The sequence below is a fragment of the Pelodiscus sinensis genome, chromosome 5 (genome assembly GCF_049634645.1).
Source record: "Pelodiscus sinensis isolate JC-2024 chromosome 5, ASM4963464v1, whole genome shotgun sequence".
Classification (NCBI taxonomy): domain Eukaryota; kingdom Metazoa; phylum Chordata; order Testudines; family Trionychidae; genus Pelodiscus; species Pelodiscus sinensis.
In genome coordinates this window covers 118,271,251-118,294,103 of record NC_134715.1, presented here as the reverse complement: position 1 = coordinate 118,294,103, position 22,853 = coordinate 118,271,251, and the positions used below count along the sequence as shown (strand labels likewise).

Below are 22,853 nucleotides of genomic sequence, written 5' to 3'. Positions count from 1 at the left end.
GTGGACATTATAGGAATAACAAATGGAGACCGGGTTGGTTGCAGCAGTTTGCTGATGTACTGAGGCAACTGAAAGACTCACATAACTGTGGAGTGGCAGTCTCTTTGTCTGTATGCTGAAACTGAGATGACAAGAATTTGGGGTTATAACATGTGTTCATAACAAATTTTTGATGCCTAGTTCCCAGAGAATGATCATAATGGTCCCTTCTGACCTTAAAGACTATGAGTCTATGAGAAGGTGGATAGAAAGAAGAGCTCAAAGCAAAAGAGGGTTTTATTAAGTAGCAGTTGTACTAAGGAAGGCAGTCCAATAGCAAATCACAAGTTAACTGATGTAATTTGCAGATCTGATTGACTTTGGTATCCCTATGTGTTTAATCTTTAAAGCCTCCCTCTGGTCAAACAGGCTCAGCAGTGTCTGTAGCAGCCTTGTGCAAAGGGGCAGAAAATCCAGATAGGGTGCATTTTTGGCAAGCCGAGTTCCTGACCTTAGTAAGGAGATAACGATAATGATGATTCCAGGTGAGAACAGCAGCAGCACTGAACACGGCATCTCATGACAGCTACTGCACGGTGAGACATTCTGGGTTGGGGCAGGGCAGATGGAATGGTTTTGGTGGGCACAATAAGCTCTCACACACACACACTAATGTTCAGAAAGCTGAGAGCCGTCAGCTTCTAGTCTGAAGTGTTCTGTTGTAGTGGCACTGACAAATCCCAGAGCAAAGGGATTAGTGAATAAATAAAGAGGGGAGACAGAGATGTATGCTAGAACCTTAGACTTCTGAGCACATCAGGAATGAAGGTCATTTGTAACTCTGAACAAAACGCTATGGTGGTTCTTTCACAAGTTAACTGAATGTTGACTTAATACAGCACTGAAGCTTGTCTATGAAGAAGAAAAATGTGACTTTTAACCACATTAACTTACACAAAATGAGCAGAAATATAGTTTTCTACCTTGTCAAATCTTTTTTAAAAAATGCCCCCCCCCCTTCTTTTAGTAGTTGATGTTTAACACAGTATTAACTGTTGCTTGCTTGTTGTTGTTTTGGCTGCGGCCTGATTGCATACTTCTGGTTCCAAATGTGGTGTGTATGGTTGACTGGCCAGTTCATAACTCTGGTATTTGTAACTGAGGGGCTACTGTACAAAACAGGAACAAGAATCCCTCTGGCAAGTTACTGGCTATGTATAGCCAATCAAGTTATATGCAATGAACTATTTTCAGGAAGTGTGCTGAATATTATATGGGACGATCAATAAAGAGAGTTACCGGCTAGAGCGCAGAATGGTAAACTGTCTTGCTAGCCTCTAGACTGGGGTCTCAAACTCCCATCCCACAGGCCAACTCTAGCTGGTGTAATTGCACAACCCAGCATGGGACTCCTGGCCCACCAGGGGAGGACCTGTCCATTACCAGCCCCCCCAAATCCTGCCCCTTTCCACCATCGTCCTGCTCTTTCCTCCCCCCCACGGCATCCTATTCCCCAGACATGGCCTCAGGGTTCACGGGCAGGGCTGGTGTGGTACGGCGACAGCGGTCACACCCCACCTCACTCTTCATGGTGGCAGGAGCCAAGAGGAAGTGGAGCACAGCAGAGCAAGTGCTTTCTGCTTCCCCCAGCTTGTGCCACCATGGTAAGTGCAGGGGTGTCCAGCCACTGTCATGCCAGGGCCCTGAAGTTGTGTTCTGGGGAATGGAGTGCCATGGAAAAGAGAGGGTGTGGCAATGGTGGGAAAGGGTGAGGCTTTGGTTCAGTAACGGACAGATCCCCTCCCACCTGCCAGGAGTTCCATGCTGGATTGCACAATTGCTCCAGCTGGGGATGGCCTGCGCGTTGGGAGTTTGAGACCCTGGCTCTTGACCCTAGCTCTGCCTCTAGAGCCAGCATAAGCTTGTGTGTAAGGCACTGTCTTAATCTACAGCAGCTCTAGGTTCTATTCCCAGGTCAGTACAAGTGACTGTTAAGTGAGTCACTTCCCTTTCTAACTTTTATCTATTTAGAGCAAAAGTTCTTTGGGGAAGGAGCACTCTTACGATATGCTTGGTTAGTGTCTCACACATGAGTGGCTCTCTAACACTGGTAATAGTAAGGAATACGTGTGGCTGAAAAAGAGCAACTCGTGTGGGAGATCACAGCTTCGTTGTATGCAACATGGAAACCCTGAGGTTAGTTTCTATGATCCAAAAAATGTAGAGGAACAAACTAGTGTAATTAACAATAGTGTAAATTGTTCTGCTCTGCTCCGCACTGGTGAGGCCTTACCTGGAGTGTTATGTATAGTTCTGGGCACCACACATTAACAAAGATGTAGACATATTGGAGAGAGTCCAAAGGAGGGCAACAAAAATGATAAAAGGTATGAAAAAGATATGACGGTATGAAAAACTGGACAGTCTTGAGAAGACTGAACAAGGTCCTGATAATAGCATTCAAATATACTACAGGCTATTCAAAAAAGGATGGTGATCAGTTGTTCTTCATGTGCACTGAAGACAGGTCAAGAAGTAAAGGGCTTAATCTTCAGCAAGGGAGATTTAGGTCAGAAATTAGGAAAACCTTTCTGACTATAGGCACGGGAAGAGACTGCCCAAGGAAGCTAGGAACCTGTATCATTGAAGAGTTTTAAGAACAGGTTCGATCAATACCTATCATGGATGGTTTAGATATACTTGAAATAGATGACGTCTTAAGGTCTTGTCCATCTCTATATTTCCCTGATTCTATGAAATCAGGAGAAACTTCACTGAAACCAATGGAGTTACAGGGTTGTAGCCCAAGGTTAAAGGTATAACAGAAATAAAAATAAAAGAGAAGGGCTCAAATGCATTTTTTTCAGTTCAACCATTAAATGCATGTGAGAAAAGAGCTCGGCCCAAGGTCTATAAATCAAGACTTCAGGTTCTGTTCCTGGCTCTGTTGCTTCCGTGTTATGCAACCTGAGGCAAGTCACTACACCTCTCCCTACCTCAGTTTATCTAAATTGGAAATACATCTAATACTTTCCATATAATTCTTCCACATTTCTGTCTACACCAGAATTCATAAAGCACCAAACGATCTAGCTGCTGAGTGCTGTATAGGTATGTGTCACGTGAGTTGTTAGCAAAATAGTTTGAAATCTTCATTGCTGATCTGCTAAACTTCGGTTGATTATACCAGACTCTTCACCATGTTCTGGATTTCTTGCCCTCAATGTGCCATGAAGATGTGGCATTTTGTTTGGTAGGATGGCTTTAAAGTCTGGAATTGGTTTCTCCAAGTTTGGAGCACTGAAAAATAAATACCAACTGGCTTTAAAGAAGCCACACTCTAATTAGTGGCGGTTGATATTCTTTTTCCTGTGATCCAGGCTTTAGGAATGTGGTGCACAGCCTTTCTTTACATAAGCTGGCTGGACAGCTCCTATATGTTCATGGCACTCAATACTTGGAGAACGTGGAGTTAAGGATTTTCAAAGTTTTCCAGCTGATCCTCCCATCAATCAAACTCATTTGTCCAAAGAATGACCCCTTCTCCCAAGAAAAATCTCTGGAATTACACTGCTGATTCATGCACATTATCGAGAACCTCTATTTGTGGGTATTGCATAACTTCCTTCTGCTGTGATGAACAGATCTGTGGCTCACAGCCTCAAAACACTCAGGCAGTGATGAGCAACTGGTCAGCTCACAAACCAATTACCGACAAGCAACAGAGTGCTGCTACCAACATAGAGATTGTATTTAGAAACAGAGACTAGCTGTGATCTTGAGAAAGCTGAGAGGACCAAGGTATTGTTGAACTTTCTCTTCCAAGGATGTGTACTTTCCTTGAAGATGCTAAAATTTAACCTTGTGTCTTTATTTTGTGTGCCCTGAGCTTCTCTTCAATACTGCGCAATAATGCTGGGTTTTCGGGGAGTGTGTGTGTGTGTGTGTGTGTGTGTGTGTGTGTGTAAATCATTCCTTCCTCTGTATTTAAAATACCCCTTGGAAGATTGACACTGAAACCTGTTTCTTAGCTGATTTCTCTCCGCCCCTTCCCCCGCCCCACTCCTCTATCAGGCACCCCTACCAGGTTTGTTATCATAGAGTAGGGTTGCTAGTGTTTGGCATTGTAGGGTTGCTGGTGGCAATAAGGGTGCTGCCATCTTTATATTTGGGTTTTTTTAAGAGCAAGAATTTGAATATTTAAAAAAACAATATGAAGTATTCAGCTTAGCATGGAAAAATGGCTATAGATAAAAATCAGTTAGATACCAGCCTTGGATAGTTATCTTTTAACCTGGGGGGCTGGATTGCTCAGAGAACAGTCATGTGATAAAGGAACCCTTCACCTTTACCCTGGACCTTTGCCTCCAGCCAGTTAGGAGCTCTTCAGGGCAGGTGATATTTCTTCCTGCTTATTTGTTCAGGTTGAAACTCTCTTAACTAGGATTCTCTGGTCCGGCAACATCCATGGTCCAACATGAGTGTTGCACAGCCAGAGAGTCCTGGTGGAGGGCAAGCAGTAAGGATCCCTGCGGGGTTGGCAGGATAGCGGGCTGCCTTCAGGGAGTTGATGGTGGGGCTGTCCAGCAGGGCTGGGAGCCTCAGCGCACGGCATGTGCATGGCTGCCCAGGGAGCCCTGGCATGTGCATGGGGCTACCTAGTGGAGCCACAGCAGTGATGGCTGCCTGGCGGGTCGGCAGGTCAGCAGGGCCAGCCACTGGGCTTAGGGGAGGCCAGTGGCAGGGGTCCACAAATGACCTCCTCTGGTCCAGCAAAATCCCTCATCCAGGACTAGTTTTTACTACCAGAGCCTTCATTTTATAGGGAAGACTTCAACAGCCCAAAGAAGCCTACACATTTCACACAGGCTAAATTCATATATGCAAATAGACAAAAAAAAACCACCCCCATTCCTGACTCAGTGTTCCTTTCCATATATGATGTCTCGATATGTGGAGCTAAGACAAAAAAGGATTTAACAAGATCACAAGAAAAAAGCAGTTAGAGTAAATCTGACATCTGCTTTTAATTTTCAGATAAATCTGCCCTTTTCATAGATTGCACAATCTGTGTTCAGCAACGGAGAAGGGAAGAACCTGGTGAAATTGTATTGAAAAACAGAGACTGAATAGAATCATTCTGCAGGTGAAGAATTCCATATAGCAGAAGAGTCATGCCAGTTCTTTCATGAAAAATCATTTAAGTTCTTGTCCAGGGTAACTAAATCCTGAAAAACTTGAATACCATTGTTCATTTTGTTGGCTTTTTATGCAGAGAAGCCATCAAAGAAAGCAGGATAGTATTTATTTTCGTAGCTGCAGCACTCCAAGTAAAACTCAACAAATAACTATATCCAATACTGGGATTCCATTTAATACCTACGGGTTAAAACCCTACTGGCCATTTCAAGAATCTTGTGGCTACTTATGATTAATACTACAGTGGTAACTGGACTAGATCCATAATGTTCTTCTCCTTTGTCAATGTTTGTTCCTCATGTGCTAGGAATGATGAGCAGTCTATGTCCTGAAGGCAAATGCATATTAATATCCTTTAAACAATACTTTGTTGGAACTACTTGGTACATTTTGCACTGAGAATTCCTAACATGGGAATTAATCCACAGTCATACCCTGTGAGGCACTTTATGTATATTTCTAAATTTAGGGAGACAAAATGATTAAATAATTTCCTCTACAGCTACCGTAACTTGAAACAAAATTACACCTTGATTGTCTCAAACTCCAGTGTTGTTATGCACCATTAATACTAAGGCTACGTTTTCATTATCGCGGTAAATTGACCTAAGCTACCCAACTCCAGATACATGACTAATGTAGCTGGAGTTGACATACCTTACGTCTAGTTACTGGGTAGTCTACACCATGGGAAGTCAACAAGAGAAACTCTCTCATTAACTTACCTTACTCTTTTCATCCAAGGTAGAGTAAAAAAGTTGACTGCAGATTATTCTGCAGTCAATTTGGGGGGGTCTTAACTAGACCTGCTAAATCAACCACTGGTGGGGTGATTTCAGAGCATCGATCTGGGCTGTGGTGTAGACATGGGCTAAGAAGCAGAGCTGAGCCCAGCTCCAAATACCAGTCACCAGAATTGGAATGCTGTATAACTCAAAATCACCATCAGAATTGTGAAGCTTGAAGCCATTTCTGCTAAAGATACCAATCTTTACCAGTGGGTCAGTGGGGCCTGGAGCAATATTGTTGCAGAAAGGAAAAATTATCCAGAAGGGAAATGAGTCTATATATAATGTCAAAATCCAAAAGCACTGCACAGTATTGAAGATAAGCTCAGTAAACGCAAGATAAAGACACAAGATTTAATTTTAGCATCCTTGCAAGAGTAAATCCCTCAACACTTTGGTCCTTTCAGCTTTCTTAAGGGAATTGGGTAATTACAACCCTTCCTCATCCTCACAAATGTTATGCTGTTTATCCACAGGAAAAAAAAAATCTCTCAAATTGGGTGGAATTAACCAGCTGAGTATTAGGTGTTTCCACTAGATAGCTTTGCCTTTTATTTGGGTTTCCCTTCTGGGTCCTCAGACACTCCAGACCTTGGAGAAAAGAAAGTTTGATACAAATAAAAATGGAAAGAGAAGACACCATTGAGCATATTTTGTAATTGCAGTGCTGCTGCAGAAAGACTAACGGAAATACTCGATTTGACATCAGGGAGCTGCCCAGAGGATGTCCTTTGTCAGGGGTTTTCCAATTGAGAATTAATTTCCCCATGGCTCAAAAGAGCCTGAATCTGTTGACTTTCAGGGCAGGATCTCATCTATTTCCTAGAGTGAGGAGGGATGTAGTGGAGGATAAAGGCTGGGGTGTTTATGGTTGATAGGTTGATATTGATATGGTTTTATGGTTGACATCTTTCCCTCAGCCTCTCTTCTCTCCAGGGGCAGCCCATCATATAGGCGAACTAGGTGGTCGCCTAGGGTGCCAAGTTAAATGGGGTGCCAAATGGTGGTGCAATATCATTGAGGGGTTTGGAGGTGAGGGCACCGATTGCATGGTTCACCTAGGGCACCAGTTGCTGGCAGCAAGTCTAGGGCCGCCCCTGCTTCTCTCAGGACTGCCTAGATAGCAGCTATCAACAGCTCTAGTTGGGATGCGTCCTCTCTCAGGCTGGTGGTATCCTCTTCCTCCTCTGGTGTATGAAAATTCTGAACCCTTTTTAGCTGTGATAAGCTCCTCTGTCACAGCTTCCCTGAGTAGCTTTTCAGCCAAGTGATTGCCTTTTCAAATAAGCTTGTGTACTGCCAAATGCTATCACAATAATAATAGCAGCGCATGTTTATATAGCAATTTTCATTCTCAAAAGAGGCTAACTTACATAACAAACTCTGCCAACTGATAGGCATAAACACAGCAGCTGTTTGACAATGAACAGCCATGGGGCACAACTGTTTTGAGCTGGAAGCTGAGAATACCAGGGCAGATACTCAACTGGTATAAATGATCATAGTTCCAGAACAATTTACAGCACCAGAGGAGCTACCCCACTGTATCCAGTTGAAATTGCAAGGTTAATTTATTCTATTCTATATACTCTCCTGTGTCAGTTGTTATACCATGCTCATTGCTGCTGACATAATTACACCTGTTGTAATTTGTCTAGGTCACTCATACTAGCAACTCCACTCCGGTAAAAGTGCTGGGGGATTGTTAATGGTCACAAATGATTAAGATCTCAGCTTTAACTGAAAGACGGCACTTCCAGCTCCTGTGCTGTGGCATTGGTCATTGCTGACTCAAAGAAAAACTGCTCCTCTCAGTTTTCTAGTGCCTCTTGTTGTTAGTTTGTAATGTCCTTTGGGCAGAAACTGTCTGTATTTAGATGTCTTTTATGAGGTTGAGCAACCCATCAGCACCTAACATATAATAATAAAAGTGTCACCTAACAAAATATCCTACAGTATTTCCTGCAGCATGTGAGAGACTCCACCCAAATATCTGTGTGCTCTGTTCCCACGATTTTATCATGACTCTGTCATGACAGCTGGTGTTTTTCTGAAAGCCCCAGCTGCTGGAATCAAGAGATTGCATGGAAATCTCATCTTTCTTGTCTTTTTTTTTTTTTTTTTTTTTTTTTTTTATCTTTAAGAGGAAGATTCTAGTTCTCCTACTTGTGGGGAAAAAAGCATGAAAACAGGAAGTGCATCGTAAAGGCTCAAATGCAAATAAAAAGAGACCACCGTTTATTTAAATCAATCTCATGATTTCTTGTTGAATAACACATGATGCTAGAACACTCAGGGTACAGCTAGACTGCGGGGGTTTTTCAGGATACCAGAGGTATCCCAAAAAAACTCTGCCACGTCCAGGGAACACGTTTGCTCTTCCGCTTTTTTTTGTTGTTGTTCAAGGAAGAAGGGGACTTCCGAAAGTGGGTTTTTTCTGACATATGGCCCATTCTAGATGGGCCAAATGTCGGAAAAGCCTCTTCCAACAAAAGAATCGGAAAAAGGTACGCAAAATGCAGAGCACATTTTGTGTACCTTTTTCCAACAAAAACTTGTAGTAGCCGTACCCTCAGGGTTGTCAGTGCCAAACTACTGACCCATTCCTTCTCTGTTTAGCTTGTTAGAACTGACAAGAATCGGTGCATGGGATGACATGCCTGCAGATCCACGACGAGATCTACTTTCCTCCGTATCTTGTACTCGTTACTCGTGACAGAATCACAACACGATTAAAACAGGGATGACTACATTGCTAGAATACAATTTTATATAAGCTCAGTTACAGAGAGGACTACATACAGTTTGCAGGAAATCAGTTTGCTCCACTGATGATCAGGTGAAGTCAAAAGGACAATTGCACTGTAGAGAAAGTAGACATAACTCCCTTGACTTGAATGGAGTTGCATCTGTTCACATAAGAAATTAATTTGGTGATCATAGTCCCTGATCATAGTCCCTAAGGGTATGTCTACACTACAGCACTAATTCAAACTAACTTAGTTCGAATTAGTTAATTTGAACTAAGCTAATTTGAATTAGTGCATCTAGACCTAAAAACTAATTCGAATTAGCGTTTTGCTAATTCGAATTAGCATGTCCACATTGAGTGGACCCTGAACCAAAGTTAAGGCTGGCTGGAACCAGGACTTAGAGTGTGGAGCTGCTGCCTTAGGCTAGCCGAGGGCTGTGCTTAAAGGTACCCGACCCCCACCCCAGACAGACAGTTCTCAGGGTTCCCCGCTTGCTTGTCTAACTCGATGAGGGACAGCAAAGCAGTCCTGACTTGGAGTGCCCTGAGTGCCCTCACTCGGCACATCACAGCACTCAGCCATGAGCCCGGCTGAACTTGCCGCAGGCTGCCATCCGGGGGGGTCAACCGAGGGGCTGTCAGGATCCAGGAGGACCTGCAGGAGAGCTTCCACCCCGAGGAGCCCAAAGAGCCACTCCAGTCCTCCCTATTGGGGGCTCATACCACATTGCTTCCACTTACCCCTCCCTAGCCCCCCTTCCTGATGTAAAAAATAAAGGACATGTGTGCTCAAAAATAGAAACTCTCTTTATTTAACAAAACTGGGGGGGGGGGATTAACCTCTGGGAAGACTGGGAAAAGGAGGTGGGAGAGGGGAAGAGAGAGGGTGGAAGAGGGGAGGGGGAAACCTGGGAGGAGGAAGCCAGGGGAAGTATAAAACTATGGTAGGCCATATCTTCAGTACTGTGTACAGATGTGGTCTCCTCACCTCAAAAAAGATATTTTGGCCTTGGAAATGGTTCAGAAAAGGGCAACTACAATGATTAGGGGTTTGGAACAGGTCCTATATGAAGAGAGGCTAAAGAGAATGGGACTTTTCAGCTTAGAAAAGAGGAGACTGAGGGGGGATATGATAGAGGTCTATAAAAGCATGAGTGGTGTGGAGAGGGTGAATAAAGAAAAGTTCCTCATTAGTTCCCATAATAGAAGGACTAGAAGACACCAAATGAAATGAATGGACAGCAGGTTTAAAACTAATAAGCGAAAGTTCTTCTTCACACAGCACATAGTCAACCTGTGGAACTCCTTGCCACAGGAGGCTGTGAGGCTAGGACTATAACAGAGTTTAAAGAGAAGTTAGATAAATTCATGGAGGTTGGGTCCATGGAGTGCTATTAGCCAGGGGGTAGGAATGGTGTTCCTGGCCTCTGTTTGTGGAAGGCTGGAGAGGGATGGCACGAGACAAATTGCTTGGTCATTGTCTTTGGTCCATCCTCTCCGGGGTACCTGGTGCTGGACGCTTTTGGCAGACAGGCTACTGGGCTAGATGGACCTTTGGTCTGACCCCGTTCGGCTGTTCTTATGTTCTGGGCTCAGGGTCGGGGGTCTCACTGGACCAACTTGATTTTCATGCAAACCTGCTCCTGGGTTCGCATGTGGCCTTTGGTGGCCAGGCTGGCAGCTATCCTGCCCTAGACGGCCGCATTCCTGTGCCTAGTGTGGAGATCGTGGACGTTGGAGGCCTCCCCCCAAACCTCAATGAGGTCCACAATGTCTGCACTAGACCAGACGGGCGCCCACCTCTTGTGGCCCCGGGCAGGCTCCTGGGAGCCGCCAGCCTGGTCCTGGGAAGTGGCGGAGAGCTGGGTGGCAGTGGGTGGCTGGTTCATGCCGTGCCAGGACCAGGGTCTGCTGGCTGGGTGCTGGCAGGCTTGCAACTGGCACGAGCACCATAGCCAGACCATGCCCCTTTAAGGGCTCCGGAGCCAGGAGGGGGGCAAAAGAGTTTCCCTGGTTTGGCCCAGAGTGGCCAGCAGGGCAACCTGGGAAGGGCTAGCCTCCCTCTAGTTCGAATTAAGTGGCTACACAGCCCTTAATTCGAACTACTTAATTCGAACTAGACGTTAGTCCTCGTAGAATGAGGTTTACCTAGTTCGAATTAAGCGCTCCGCTAGTTCGAATTAAGTTCAAACTAGCAGTTTGTATGTGTAGCGCCTATGAAAGTTAATTCAAACTAACGTCTGTTAGTTCAAATTAACTTTGAAGTGTAGACATACCCTAATCTCTTTCTTATGCTTATGATGATGCTCTTTACACCGTCAGCTGTTCATGAAACTATTCCTCTCTTTCCATTTCTTTTAAAAATTTCAACTGCTTGGAGAGAACTGATTTCTCTGATTAAGCTTGAAACTCCCAGACCATTGTACTATTAGGACTCTAGCTTTATGTTCCTTCCAGCTGTGAAAATTTATTTTCAACTCTTAAAATTTCAACTATTTTAAATTGTGCAAACTTGGTTCGTGCTGTGAGTTGGATGCTAACTTTGGGGTACCTCTGTGGGCCGGGTACAGAAACATAATTCCAGATTCTAGAATCAGATTGTTTGTTTCTCAAGTTAGGAGGATTTAGCCGGGAAGGCATTAATGAGGTTAAGATGTACTGTAATAAAATTACATTACATTAGAGAATAGCTCACCTCACAGTGAGAACCCTGCGGAAATAGTGTTTTTCAGCACCTGGCTCCCAGGATTGACATCAGTATTCATAGTGGCAAATTGGAGATAGCAGCTGAGGGTGTCGTGCGCCAGGTTGTTGCCATGTTTTGATTTTACGTTTCCTTGCTGAGAATGTACTGTTGCTGTTGGATGTACTTCTGAACACAGCTCCAGGGCATAGTGTTAAGTTGGGAAACTGATCCCCAGGGACATGTTTGCAGAAGTCTTTATGCAAATGATTCTTCATGGAAAGAAAATAAGGATTAGCCTACAGTTCACCCAGCTCTAGCCAAAGATCTTGTGGTTGCTGTTCACCTGGTACTTCCATCGGCCCTCTATTCCACCAGGAGGAGGATGGATAGGAGAAGTGCTCTGTGAATGTGGAGTCTAATTCTGCTCCTTCCTTGGTTCACATACTCAGGCAGAGTCCCTCTGGGCACTGTCAGCTGGCTTCTAGACATCCTTGAGCCATGGATGCTATCTGGGGTTCTCCTGATGGGGTCTCATTCTGGATCCCTGAGTTTGAACCTGTAACCTTCACTCCTATTATCCCTGTTTTTCATTTGTTATCTCCCACAATTATCTGAAGCCTGGGTTCAGTAGCTTCTCTTCTTAGGCTGAGGAAGGGGCCTTCTGATGTGGGTGGACAATATGCAGTGCTTCTACCGGATTGTTGTACTGCAGTTGAATGATGGATCTCAAACTCAGAAAATCTACATATGTGCTACTGAACTTGACTGAGATATCTGATACAATTTCCAGGAAGCTGCAAAATCAGCTTCACCAATCTCGTGTGAGATGTCTTTGCATGATGGAAAACGAGTGATGTTCTTCTAAAGGGATGTGTGGAAGATTCCATGTTTTCTGTAGAATGTGTCAACCTGGCCTGTAGTAGCAGAAATATTCTGATCTCTGTCTTGTAGACTGAGCATATTGAGATGAGTTGTTATATCTGTTAGGCAGAGACTAGAGAGCAAAGAAATGATGTGTCTTTCAAATGATCAGAAGAACATATGAATGGCCATAATGTCCATCTAGTCCTGTCTTTTGGATGCCCCCTTTGCCAGGTGCCTTAGAAGGAATGAACAGAACAGTTAGTCATCAAGTGATCTATTCCCAGTTTCTGACAGATAGGGGCTAGGGATACTATCCCTGCCCATTCTGTCTAATGGACATCAATGGAACTATCCTCCAGGAACTTATCCAGTGCTTTTTTTGAGTCCAGCAATAGTCTTGGCCTTCACAACATCTTCTGGCAATAAGTTCCACAGGCTGACTATGAGCTGTGTGAAAAAATACTTGATTTTTAAACCCACTGCCTGTTAATTTAATTTGTTGATCTCTAGTTTTTATGTTAAGTGGCATAAATAACATTTCCTTAAACACTTTCTCCATATCAATTATGATTTTATAGACCTCAATCATATCCCCTCAGTTGTCTCTTTTCCAAGCTGAAAAGTTCCAGTCTTATTAATCTCTCCTCATACGGAAGCCATTCCTTACTCCTAATAATTTTTGTTGCCCTTTTCTGAATCTTTTTCCAATTCCAATATATCTTTTTTTGAGATGGGGTGACCTCAGCTGCAGATTCTATTCAAAATGTGGGTATCCTGGGGATTTATATAGAGGCAATATGATATTTTTTCTTATGTATCCCTTTCTTAATGGTTCTCAACATTCTGTTTGATTTTTTGACTGACACTGCATATTGAGTGGATATTTTCAGAGAATTATCCACAATGACTCAAAGATATCTTTCTTTAGTGTCAACATCTAATTTAGAACCCCTCGTTGAATATGGATATTTGGGATGATGTTTTTCAATGTGCATTACTTTGAATTTATCAAAATTAAATTTCATTTGCCATTTTGTTGCCTAGTCACCCAGTTTTGAGAGATCCTTAGATACATAAGTGTAGTATGTCAAAGATTATCTAGATCAGCGGTTCCCCACCTTTTCCAGATGAGGACCCATTTTGACAATTCAGGAAGACTTGGTGACCCAAGGCAATTCAAAAACAGGAGGGCGGGGGGCAGAGCCACCTGGGGAGACACTTGCTGACCCTTTTGAAATGTAACGGTGACACGTATTTGGATCCCGACCCATAGGTTGGGAAACCCTGATCTAGATGCTAGGTGCTTGGTCCTGCCCATGGTAGTGGGGCTGGCATTTCCCTTTTAAGAGACTTGGCTGTCGGCCATTTTCATTACAGAGTTGTTGGTATGCTCCATTCTTTCTAGGTAAGCTCTGACTGGAGATGCCAGTACTGCGTACCGGGCAGTACCATCACACAAAAAAGCACTGGTCCTGCCAGGAGTGCAGGGGACTGGACTTACTGACCTCTCAAGATCCCTTCTAGTTCTAGTATTCTATGAGTCCCTGTCCCTGCAAGCAAGTTATTCCTGTTCTTCCCTGTATGGAGAAAACAAGGGGCATAAATTAATGTTGCTTTATTTCACTTTAACTTGTGATTTATCATAATCCTAACAACTTCTTCCCAACTTTCTGTTTACCAAGTCTTTCTTGCACATCACACACCCAATGAGAATGTGTTTAGTATGACTTACAAATCTACTTTGCCTTGCTTGAACACGTAGATCTCCTAGCAACACAAGACCAAGGCTTGAACACCAAGTCTTCCTGAATTGTCAAAATAGGTCCCATAGGTTGTGAACCACTGATCTAGATCATCCTTGAGATACTACACTCCTGTATCTACTACTACATGAGTTATTCAAGACCTCAAAATGTGAGACATTCACTGCCACAGCAAGTCACTGAGATAAAGAACTTGAGATTTAAAAAAAAAAAAAATCAGAATCGGGCATCTTTGTGGCTATCAAGAAAACCCCAAGCATTTCAGAAGAGATATTTAAACTTATTATTCAGCAATCTCTATTAGAAACCAGGAATAGGAGTATGGGAGATTGGCCATATCAACCTGCTGCGGGTTTTTTATTACAGCTATGCTAATAAAGGATTTTCAGTTTGCTGGTAATACTGAACAACTGAGGAGGGGGAAAATCATTTTAATCCAAGCCAGAAACAAAAATTTTCAAAATATTTTGCTAACTGAAAAGGTTTTAAAAATTGTTTAGGGTTGAACAAGACAGGAGCTTGATCTGGAACAAAGTGCTTCATTTAGTTTCATCTTAACATTTCGTATCAAATTGGCTGTGTCTAGACTGGCCAGTTTTTCCAGGAAATCAGCCACTTTTGCGGAAAAACTTGCCAGCTGTCTATACTGGCCGCTTGAATTTCTGCAAAAGCACCGACGATCTCATGTAAGATTGTCAGTGTTCTTGCGGAAGTACTATGCTGCTCCCATTCGGGCAAAAGTCCTTTGCGCAAAACTTTTGTACAAAAGGGCCAGTGTAGACAGCTCAGATTTGTTTTCTGCAAAAAAGCCCCGATCGTGAAAATGGCGATTGGGGCTTTTTTGCGGAAAAGCGCATCTAGATTGGCACGGATGCTTTGCTGCAAAAAATGCTTTTGCGGAAAAGCGTCCGTGCCAATCTAGACGCTCTTTTCCGCAAATGCTTTTAACAGAAAACTTTTCCGTTAAAAGCATTTCCGGAAAATCATGCCGGTCTAGACGTAGCCATTGAGTCTATACTAATGGACTTGGAATCACTTCATAGACACGTGGTCACTTAACTTCTCAGTTTAGTCATCTGTAAAATGGATACTGTAAAACTTCCCTATCTCATTAAGTTAATCTATAAAGCTAGTTCAGATTCTTACCTGAAAGGTGCTCTGAAAGTTCAAAGAACAATCACATCAGTGATCATTTTACATAAATGACAGAAAAACCTGTGAAAATCAGCCCTGACCATAGAAGGTTAAAAATAGATGTCTTTTTTTTCATGGCCATATTCACATTCCATGCTGACAAATATGTGGGTACTTAAATCATTGCCGGAGGCAGAGCAGTAGCCACATGCTTTACTATTTGAATGAGAGGAGACTGGACAAACCACAGGTAGAACCAGCTCCAGCAAAAACATGGGAGCTGTGTGTGTAATTCAAAACCAGAATGATATGGGGCATTCTCTCCAGAGAGAATTCTTCCTTCATTTGATATGGTTTCTATCTGTCATGAACCTCCAAAACGCTGTTTGTTCCATGCCAGTCATGTTAGAAAATGATGGACTGCAAATACTCATTTATTGACTATGTATTTGAGAGAGTTTGTCTGTTTGTTCAAGAACTGCTCTTAAACGGAAAGAGCTAGGTTCACCAAATTTGGGATACAGTTTCCTCTTATCATAACTTCTTAAGACAAGGTATGGGTTTGGTTGTGCCAGGATAATGGGATGTGCATGGAATGGGATTGCCTCTCATAAAACCATACAGAAAAGAGACAGAATCACCAGGAAAGTTAAAAGGCAAAGGAGGGGGGAACCCCCAGCCTCCTGGACAGCCCCAGCCCTGAGCCTCCCTTTCCGAAAGCACTCTTTAGGGAGGTTGGGAACATTGCTGGCTCTTCCCCTTTGTCAGGGAGTAAGGGGAAAGTGCACAGTTTGCTGCATTCCTCACTCTGGCTGGGGAGTTCAGGGGGCTGCAAATCTGGACCTGCCCCAGCTGGGGGACTTGCACCCCTCCCCTGGCTGTGCCCGCTGGAGCTGCAGTGGCCATGGAGAGATGATTCTCACCTGGCCCCAAGCTGCCTTGAGAGAGAGGGCTAGGGAAGCCTGCATGCTGAACCTTTCATCCCCAGCCCTGCCCCAGAGCAATGATTTCATTGAAGCATGTACAGGTTCATTTTATTTGCCAAAAAAACAAAAATGAATTGATTTAAGAACCCAGGTAAATCTTCTAGTAATTCCATAAGCAAAGTTGTGTACATTGGGAGTGAATAAAAATAGCATTTCAGAATTAATTAGAAAAAATATTTTTACACTGTGATTGTAATTAGACCCTGATTTTCAGACACTGGGATGGCTAGACTGAACATATCCCTTAAATACTCCCAAATGCCCAAAGAAGAGTTTAAATGCCTGTGGCAAAAACAGCAATAAATAAAAGGATTACAAAGGGTTAAAATAAAACTTCTACCTAGCAATTGAGAAAAAAATGTGCAATCTTGTGGCAAGAGCTCTTTAAAGCACTTAGCACTATTGCAGAATGCCTTACACCAGTGGTTTTCAACCTGTAGTTTGCAGACTGTGTCTAAAGGGTTTGTGAAAGGTTGTCATGACCATAGAATAGTGTTTTTTCAACTTGTGGCCGTACAATTATGGGCTAGAAGGGAATGCAAGAGTCATCTGCTATAACTCTCTGCAGACTGTGTGGAAAATTTCCAAAGGGAATCACCTCCATTCAAATTTATTAGGGATCTGCAAATAAAAAAAGATTGAAAACTACAGAAATAAATTGAATGAATACAATAAATAAACTATAAAAATCCAACACATCCTTTTCTAGAGCTCCCTCCATGATTTAATGATGTATCATTATAAATAATACAATCTTCTCAATGACGTATATACAAACACTGAACTAAAATCTCATTTGCTTTGGCCTTTTGCTGGTATTAAAATTTTTAACTGCTCAGTATCAGGAAATACTGTGCAAATTATTACATGCATTTTAATTAGGGCTGTTGTTTAATTGCCATTAACTCATGAGATTAACTAAAAAATTCCAATTAAAAATTAATCATGATTAATTGCAGTTTTAATTTTACTGCTAAGTGGAATCAGTTGAAATGTATTAAATATTTTGATGATTTTTCTATGTTTTCAATTACAACACACTATAGTGTATAGTGCTAACTTTACTTTTATTACAAATGTTTTAACTGCAAAATGATGAACAAAAGAAATAGTATTTTTAAGTTACCTTATGCAAGTACTTTAATCATTTTACTGTAATCTCTTTATTCTTTACTGTGAAATGCAACTTATAAATGTAGATTGTTTGGTTTTGCTTGCAATTATTCAGCAATGTAAAACTTTAGAGCCTACAAGTTCTCTGTATGGTACTATCATCTTTGATGCAGTTGTAATACAAACCCAATAGCTGAAATAAGCGGATCTTCCTTTTACAATTTCACCTTTTTAAATTGAAAAGTGCCAGTGAATGCAATTAGTAATACTAGATGAGCAGTATAGTAATAATTAAATAACTGCATTGACTTATTTTGTTTAGGAGAATCCCTCCTTAGCATCCAAGATTCAGACTACTGTATCCAGTTTCAAGATCACCATCATTTCTATCTTCAATGATAGGGTTTCAGTCACATCATGTATGTCACAAAACCACAATATTTCACTTGTAGCAAAAAAAAAAAAAAAATCTCCATCATCCAGAAACAACTATCAATAAGTTTGTGATAAGAACCTGCCAAATACAAAAAGAGGTAATTGATGAAAAAATTGCCTGGTTTGTTAATGTAACACATTTTCCTTTCTGTATGATTGAGAACCCACACTTCATTAACATGGTCCAGTCATTAAGGATACAGTTCACCCAACAGAGCAGATGACACACGCAAATTGCTGGATAAAGTGTATGAGCAGTGAGCAAAAAGTCTAGAGGGTAAAATTGTTAACCTGAGTCGTAATGAGTGGAGCAGTATCCACAGTGACCCTGTTGTATGTGCTTGTGTGACAACAAAAGAAGGAAATGTCTTCCTCACAGAAACAATTAGTATATCAAGAAAGGCACACACAGCAGAATACTTACAAGAGGTAGCAGTAAAAGCTATAACAAACTGAAAAAAATTCATATGTCTAGTATGCAGCTTGGTCACAGACAATACTTGCAAATGTATCCAAGATGAGAAGAAATTTAGAAAAGAGTCCCAAGCTAATAACATATAGTTGCAGTGCTCATTTGATGCACATCCTAGACAAAGATTTCAGTGTTTCAGAAATAAAGGCTAATACTGAAATTGCAAAATACATCCTTAAGAACCACTTTGCAGCAGCTGCTCAGAAAAAAGTGGGAGGAACCAAGCTAACTTTCGCATAAGATGTACATTAGAACTCTCAGTACTGGGCTGTTTTGAGCACTATATCAGGAACTGGCTTAATCTGATGACAGTCTGTGTAGAAAATTGTGAAAAAACAGACAGGACTATCATAGCCAAAGTTCTTAACATTGACTTAAGAGAAATGTTGAACACATGCTGAGTACCCTGAAGCCTATTTCTGTAGCCTTGAACAAAATGCAGAGAAATAGCTGTTTTATTGCCGATGCAGTTGAAATTTGGAAGGAACGGAGCGAGATCTTAAAAAGAGAAATATGAAATGACAGAGTTAAATGACAAGCATTAAAAAGTGAATGGGACAAACGGTATCTCCAACTCATTTTCTCAATACTCGGAGCCAGGATCAAACTTTAAATGCTGAAGAAGAGGAGTTGGCAATGACATGGACATCCAACAATCATCCCTCCATAATGTCAACCATAATAAACTTCAGAGCTAAGGGTGAATCGTTCAAGAAATATATGTTTGCTGATGATGTTTTAAAAAGAGTCACACCAGTGAAGCCAGTTAAACACCTGGATTCAGACACTGTTGAAGTGATAACCTCACTGTTAACAGTAGTAGCTTCTTCTACCGGTGTAGTCCTTTGGAGTAATTCATTCCAAATTGAGAAATTATTTGGGGCTTGAAAAAGCAGGAAAACTTGTTTTTTTTTCTTTTTCAGATTATGAAGAAATAGGAAAATGAAGGTGAAGATGACTGAGGGTATGTCTATACTACAGAGTTTTATTCGGAAAAACAGCCGTTTTTCTAAAAAAACCCTTCATTTATGTCCACACTACAATAGCGCTCTTTCGAAAAAAAATCAAAAGAACAGAGGGGTTTTTCCAACAGCAGTAAACCTCTTTCTACAAGGAAGAATGCCTTTTCCGAAAGATGGTTTTCTTGTGAAAGAAAAGGCCTCCAAGCAATAACACAGGTGCCCTGGTGGCCACTCCATCCAAAGTAATCACAACTCAGTAGTTCCTGTCTCCTGGCACCTCTTAAAGCTGCATCCATGCTGGACAAGCCTTGAGGCAGAAAGCCGGCCTTGGAGCAGCACCTTGACCCTGCCACAGGCCTGTTCCCCCATGGCTCAGCCACAAGCCCCCCGACACCTCTCTGAGATGACCAGAGCTCCCAGGACCCACTGAGGGAGACCAAGAGGCAGGCCCCCTCATGGTCTGGAGCGGAGATCCTGTCCCTCTTTGAGCTGTGGGGCGAGGAGGAGACACTACAGGATCTCCGGTCCAAGCACTGGAATGCCAACATTTATGGGTGCATGGCTAAGTCCCTGGCGGAGCGTGGACTCCCACGCTGGACCTTGCAACAGGTCTGGAGTAAGGTGAAAGAGCTCCGCCAGGGATACACGAGGGCCAGAGAGTGCATCTCGTGCGCTGGGGCAGGACCCCACACCTGCCTCTACTATGCAAAGCTCCACCAGATCCTGGGAGGTGGGGAAACTGTTTCTCCACCTGTCGTGGTGGACTCCAGCCTCAACACGCCCGTTGTCACCCAGCTGGAGGTCAAGGCAGAGGAGAAGGACGAGGGACATCAGCACGAGGAAGAGGACGACACGGCCACTGTCACGCTGTTGTTGGAGCGAACACGTGATCCAAGACGTCTCCCAGGCATCGTCTGACGCTGGGGAGGGAACTTCAGGTGAGTGCTCTCAGTTTGTCACATACACAAGGCGAGGGAGGCAGGCGCACAGGGGGAGAGGTGCGAGTGTCGCTCAGCCTGCTTGGGCTGGACATCGTGCTGCAGTCCGTGCACATAGAACCATGTGCAGAATTAGTGTGCGCCCTGCAGACTCAGCAGACAGCCCCTGAGCATGGCCAGAATCCTGCTCCCAGGCTCAGGGGAGGCCACACACAGGTCTGGCCCTGGCAGGGGGATGCCCTCCCACCACCTGCCCCGGCTGGAAGCAGGCCAGCCACAAGGGTGCAGGCACGACCCTAGACACACCGAGGAGTGCCACACACGGCACACGGGCATGCCAGCACGTGCAAGGCAGCACTGTGAGCTGCAGGTGTGTAGGCAGGCTCCCCGATCCTCTGCCGCTCATGGAGGGATCCCACTGTAGCCGACACTTCCCTTGCCTGCTTGTCCATGGACTGGGGGAGAGGGGGAAGCGGGCAGCATGGTCCCCTGGGCACTTCGGGGCCCCGTGAGGCAGGGCCTGCTGTGCAGGCCACACAAAGCCTTGCTCCTCGACATCCCGTCCTCTGCCCTGAGGAATGTTGGTCGCTGCTCACAGAGGAGGGCATGGCCTCAGGGACAGTGTCTGCATGAATGACTGACCACTTCTTTCTCTTTGTATTTTCTCCAGACATATCAGCCAAGACTGAGGGGCAAGCCATCCCACCCGAGCCACCGCTAGACCCTGGGGGACCCGAAAGCTTGCCAGGGTCCATGAAGACCTGATGCGGCAGCATGTCAGCATCCTGTTAAAACAATTTTAAAAACAACCCTGATTTTAAAAACTTGAATGTTTAACTACATTCAAAAATTCATATGCCTGTTTTCTTAAAATATTGTATGTTTGCTGTTGAAGAAAAAATCCAGAATACATAACATTGTTGTTCCAGTTAAATAAAACAATTTAAATGTCTGTCTGGTGATGTTCTCCTCCTCATACACTGCAGCCTGGCAAGAAGATCCTCCAAATATTAATGATTAACCTGCTGAATTGGAGATCGTTCACCTCCCAATGACTTCATAAATATCTGCTTCAGTTACCTTTGGTAACTGAAATAACCACACAATCATTCATTTTTTCTGATTTCAGCTGTAAAACTAATCTGAAAAGTTTTCAAAATAAATCACTGTTTGAAAATGTATAGTGTGTACCTTCTAAAAAGGAAACCTGCATCTATCTCTGAGTTGTGAAGAATAATATATATTAAGGTTATAACAGCCAACAAGAATGCTCTTTTATGTAGAAAACCATGATTAAATCAAGTCTTCCTGACTAATGATGTAAATCACGATTTAAATCAAATCCATCCTGAACTGATTAATCACCAAACCTTCATGGCAAAATCATTGGTATAAGCCAGCTGCTGAACTCTCATGTGCAGCTCCAGCAAGAGCTGGCTGAGCTGCAGGAAAACCCAGCAGGGAGCTCTTTAAAGAGCTGGCAGGGACCTGGATTGCAATAGTACCTGTAAGAAATTTTAAGTTACTTTCACTGCTGGGTAAAATTATTTTAGTGGCTTGTATTTTCTGAGAGAGAGCCCAATGTTCTACACTAAAGGGCACACCAGAACCTCTCTCAAGTCCACTAACTGGTCAGTAGGCCTGCAAGCAATGGCATACAAAAATTGGTTCTATGCAGAGTAGATGCTGGAACTAAGGACTCCGGCGGTGCAGCAGGGTCCCAGTGCTTTCCATCCTATACAGCAGCAATGGCAACCAAGACTAGTGAGTGGGTTGCATGAATGGCCCCCCCTCTTTCTCATTGGGCCACATGATCCCAGTGGTGAGTGACGTGCAGCCCACTGGGGTTCCACCTGTGGCCTGTGCACCCCATGTCTGCTCCCTTCCCCTGCACCTCTCATGCACTGGGCCACTGGAACCCAGAACGTCTCACCACTCCCCCTTCCTCCCAGCACTTTTGGAATGCCATGAGCCCACTGATTCACACTCCAGTCCCACTCCTCCCCCTCCCTTCCAGAGCTTGAACAGCTGCAAACAGCTGACGTGTAAGGCTCAGGTGCCCTGGTGTGTGAGAGCGCATGGGGGAAAGGAGCAGACAGCAGGTGTGTGGGCTGCAGACTGCTCACCACTGAATTACAGGGTTTACAGTGTGGTTCAGTAACACTTAGAACCCCCACTACACAAATTGCTCTAGCACCTTTGCTCTGCAGTGTGTTACCCACAGGCTCTGTGTTCTTGGGGAACCAGAGCATGGCCATCTATGGAACACTCATGGAAAACCCTCCCCCACCCCCAGGCCTCTGCTAGAATCAAAGACAAAGCAATGAAAAGGCATGGGAGACACACCTAAACTACTCCGGACAAGGGTGATAGAATTAAGGAAACATCCCAGCCTCATCTGCATAGAAGATAGAACAGAGAGTCATCTCCATTAGCATACAGAATGGAGAGCAGCTCTTCCAAAGCAGGAACTGCACTGAACTATGGGATACCAAAAGCAGAGAAGCACTGCCTGATGGGAAAACCCTGCTCCAGATGCTAATGAACTCAGGCCTGCTCTCACCCAAATTAGTCATTATCAGACCAATTCTAGTAATGGATCCTATTGACATCCAAAATCCTGAAACTGCCTAGTTGCACTGTGAGCTCCTTCAAGGAATATCACCCATAACCAGATGTGATCGGTCTCTATTGTCTTGCTTCTGTTTACCCATAAACAAATCCAGTGTTCTCCTCAAACTATTGTCCTCTCCCTGTAAAAACTCCTACCCTTGCTCAACAA

At 43.5% G+C, this 22,853-nt stretch overlaps 1 long non-coding RNA gene across 1 annotated transcript; it reads left to right on the top strand.

Moving 5' to 3' along the window:
• Positions 1–379: 379 nt before the first annotated feature.
• Positions 380–21,051, top strand: LOC142829486 (uncharacterized). Its single transcript, XR_012903912.1, has 4 exons — positions 380–575; positions 19,095–19,135; positions 19,929–20,071; positions 20,742–21,051. It is a non-coding gene; the product is annotated as an uncharacterized LOC142829486 (long non-coding RNA).
• The last annotated feature ends 1,802 nt before the right edge of the window (positions 21,052–22,853 follow it).